We start from the raw sequence: 4,295 nt of genomic DNA, 5'->3' as shown, positions 1-4,295 counted from the left end.
CCGGAACTCCGAGGCACCGGCGAGGTCCAGATCTGACCTGAACGTACAACGTGAGTCCCGTCACCTTGTGTCGACGTATCCGGGTCACGCGAACTGCCGTTCCCGGCATGCAGCGGGGGCGACCAAAGCGACTGAATAAACGCACTGCGTGGTTGAAACGTCACGACGCACAAGAACCGATTCTTTGTTCTTTTGTTCCAAGACCAAGATCAATTTGCTCCCCTACCCTTCTCTTCTTGGATCAGGCTGGTCATTGAAACTGAGGACTACATTTCCCAAGATGCACCTCGCACGACGTCTCCCCCCCCCCCCCCCTATTTTATGCGTGCCGTGAAGCGAAATTACTGCTGTGGGCGTAAGCGTGAGAGTACGGGAAGTGCGTGAATGAAGGGCGCGAGCGCGCGAAAGCTCTTCGGCAGCAATTTTGAATCCCATTTCCGTTAGTGGATGGCGCGCAGCCTGAATTTTACCTTCTCAAAACTTCAGTTTCCCTACCTGGAGAATGGGGGTAATCAATAATACAGGCTTCACAGAATTATTGGGAGGGTTACATAGATGTTGCTTAGCACATTGTCCGGCCTCTTGTAATTGTGTTTTTCAAACATTTTTTTCTTCAGGCGTTTTAAACTCCAACCGTCACACAAAGAAGACTATACATCCTGACCCAGTGGACAAACACAAATATAATGGAAGCATTTATTATATAGCATTTGCCATGTGCGAGGTACTAAATACTTTCAGTGGCGTGCAAGGAGGTGGCTAACAACCGCCTTTTTTGGGGGGGAGTCTGTTTATAGCACCTGTCAATTTCCATGGTTTACGTATTATCATCTTGGCAGATTTCAAGTCACTGACATTTAGTCTCTGAACGGGAAGTTCGAAAGAGATGCAGTAGCGCACCATTATGTACTATTTTTATCATGCAGATAAAATAGGGGTAGATGACCTCAAGAGCATAGAGACTAGTGAAATGCAGTAATTAGGAAGTGATGAGTTTTGAGTATTTACTGCCTTTAAAAATCTATTTACTTAATTGTAATTTGTATTATTTCATTTTTGACAATAGCTCTTTAACAACCAGTTTGCAAAATTTCTGAAAATTGAACATGTACAAGATGTTGAACCTGTACAAGATGGCGCCAGCACACCCTTTCCTTTGTTCACTTATTTTAATCCTAACAACATGTATATGAGCCTTAGTGGGGCATGGTGGCTCATGCATGTAGTCCCAGCTACTCCAGAGGCTTAGGCTGGAGGATCCCTTGAGCCCAGGAGTTTGAATCCAGCCTGGGCAACACAGCAAGATCCTTAAAAAAAAGTCCATATGAAGTGGTTACTGTAATTATCACCAGTTTACAGGTGAGGAAACTGAGACAAGGAGGACATATATCATTATATTAAGCATATAAACATATATGCCATTTACCAATATGTATATGACTATATAGAGCTATATAGTGATATATATTTATTACTACATACATTACACAGTAGTAAACAACATAATACAAATACGTCACTATGCATAATGGTATATATTTTATGCATTTTGTATAGTGTATGTATAAGATCTATGTATCATCTTGTACATATGATATACAAATTTGGCCAATATACATATATGAATATACTAATATCGCTATACATTTACTTACTAAAAGTAACTGTACTAAATAGAGATATACTGTTAAATATGTAAATATATAACATGTCAGGCGGTGATAAAAGCTGTGAAGAATGATAAAGTAGGGTGAAAGGGATGGAGAGTAATAGAGGGGTTGAGTTCCTATTTTAGACAATGTAGTCAGGGAAGGCTTCTCTGAGGAGTTGACGTTTGAGCTGAGACTTAAAGGAGAGTGCCCCCTAGGAATATTTGGAGGAAGAGTATTTCAGGCAGAGGGAACACCAAGTGCAAAGACCCTGAAGTGGAAACAAGTCTGGTGAATAGTCAAATAAGTGAATAATTGATTAACCATTCCTTAGCATGTATGCTTCTGTCATGTTCACTGCTGCCTCCCAGTGCCTGGAACAGGGCTGGCACACAGTTAATGTTTAATGAATGTTTGTTGAATTCACCCTTTTATTTATTTGTTCCTTCGTTTTTTCCTCAGAGGCATGTTGTGCGTTTTTGTGGAGTCATGGGAGGAGGCGTACACAGAGATTCAGAGACTCCTGAAGGAGTCCCTGAGAGCCAGGGAAAAAGCAAGAGCTTTGTCAGCAGAGCTCATGGCGCCTTTGCAGAGGTGAGCAAGTGTGAGAAAGGAAGGGTTCAAGCCACCAGGCTGCTGCTCCACAAGAGAGGAGGGGGCGGCAAGCACTGGGGGCCCATGTTCACCCTGTGGGATGCTTCTCATGTCCTGTTTTCTTGCCGCTCACTAAGAGGATGTTTAATTTTTAGTAAAGAAACTTGCTTCCTCCAGCAGGGCCAAGGGTTTGGGGGACGGGAGCCAGGCTCTGAACTCCCCAGGCTCTTCCCGAAGTAGGGTGTCGGCCTGCAGCTCCCACCCGGCACCCCACTGAGTGTAAAGGTGTCCTCCCCTCAGCCTCCTGAAGAGGTCAGGGAGTGGGGAGCTGCCAGGTCAGCTCTTTCCTGGAGGGGGCATCTTTACAGTGTGAGGGAGAGAAGGAGGTGGCCCAGGGTCATGGGGCTAGAACGTTGCTGCCCAGAGGCTGCTTGTAGGGATGGAAGAGACTAGAAAGAGTTACCCTGTAGGGAGCCTGCCTAAAAACACAGATTAGAATCCTAGATGAAGCTGAGTGGGAGTTTGCTTTCACAGTCTCAGAATAAACCTTTAATTCCTTTCACAAATATGTGTATCAAGCATTATTTTAAGTGCTTTACCTGTGTTCATTCATTCAGTCTTCTCAATAGCTCATGAGTTAGGCATCATTATGCCTTTGAAGAAACTGAGACATAATGTGAGGTTTAGGAACTTGCTCTGGGCCACACAGCTTCAGTGGCTGAGCTGAGAAAGCCTTTGCTGTTAACTGCTTCCTTATGTTGCTCCCTCCCTGAATATGAGCGAGCAGTGACCTGTTTTAATGAAAACCAGGGGTCTCTTTAAAAGAATGGACAAGAACCCAAATGACTATTAATAGACTGGATAGGAGTCCTAAATGTTACACAAGGATCTGCTTTACTGAACCAACACAAACCTCAAATGACCCTGAGAAGGGGCCCTACTTTGATGAACTAACAAAGTGTTCTTATCCCTGGCACAGCCTCAAGGCCTTGGTCACGCTTGAAGACATCTGTTCCTTCTAAAGCAGGTTGCCCTGTGCAGCCAGATTCCACTTTTTCTTTGTTTTTCCTTCAACCAGTGTATGTTGAACACCTGCTATTTGCAGTGCCCTGAAACTTGGGGAGCTGTGGGGTGCAGAGCTGGATGGAGGGTCATCCCTCCTCTAGAAGAGTTACCTTGGCAGAAATAAAAATGATGATGATAATATGACACTTGATCAGTGACATTTATTGAGCACCTGCTGTGTGCCTGGTAGCCCTGTGCTGGGCAGTGTTGGAGGGCCAGAGAAGGCCCTGGGAGGAGAGGAAAAGGGATTGATCAGGGCAGGAGGCTGCACTGGGTGGCGGTGAATGGTTGCAGGGGAAGAGGGCTATCTATTTTTTGTCCAAGGTATTCTATTCTTATGACAGGGCACTTTAGGCTTTTGTTGAAACATAGATACCTGCCTAGCATCCTCCTCACTCCCCACCTCCGTCCTTTAGCCACCTGGACCAAGGACTTTGCTGACAGGTGTCTCATTCCCTGGCCAGCCTGCAGCACAGAAGTGTAATGGCTCTGGGTGGGGGATGGGTAGCAGAGGAGAAAGAAATCCCAGTAGATAAACAGGGAAAGAAGGGAAGGGGAGAGAGGCAGGAGGGGACAGGGCAGGGTGTGTGTGTGTGTGTGTGTGTGTGTGTGCGCGCGCGCACACACCTGAGTGTCTCTCATCTGCCTCTTCTCAGCTACTACCACTTGTATTTTGCTGCACATGTGTCCTCCTGTGTAACTTGCCTGGTTGTGTCTTCTGTCTATGTGTTTCCTTTGTGGCAGCTGTGTGTGTACAGTTCATCTCCATGAGGCTGTGTGTGGTGTGTGTTGTAATGCTTGTGGGTGATGAGTGTATTTGTCTCTCCTGTGTATCTCCTGTGTGTGTGTCTTCTTTGTGTGTGTGCCACTGTCTGTCTATCCTTGGTGAGTGGCTGCAGGTATGTGTGCCCTAGGGGTGCCTTTTAAATCTTTTTATTTAAAAAAAATTATTTTCTTTCTTCTTCTTTTTTTTTTTTTTTTTTTTTG

The sequence above is a fragment of the Carlito syrichta genome, unplaced genomic scaffold (genome assembly GCF_000164805.1).
Source record: "Carlito syrichta isolate Samal-C Ts95f unplaced genomic scaffold, Tarsius_syrichta-2.0.1 Scaffold50662, whole genome shotgun sequence".
In the NCBI taxonomy this organism is placed as follows: domain Eukaryota; kingdom Metazoa; phylum Chordata; class Mammalia; order Primates; family Tarsiidae; genus Carlito; species Carlito syrichta.
This window is presented reverse-complemented; position numbering follows the sequence as displayed.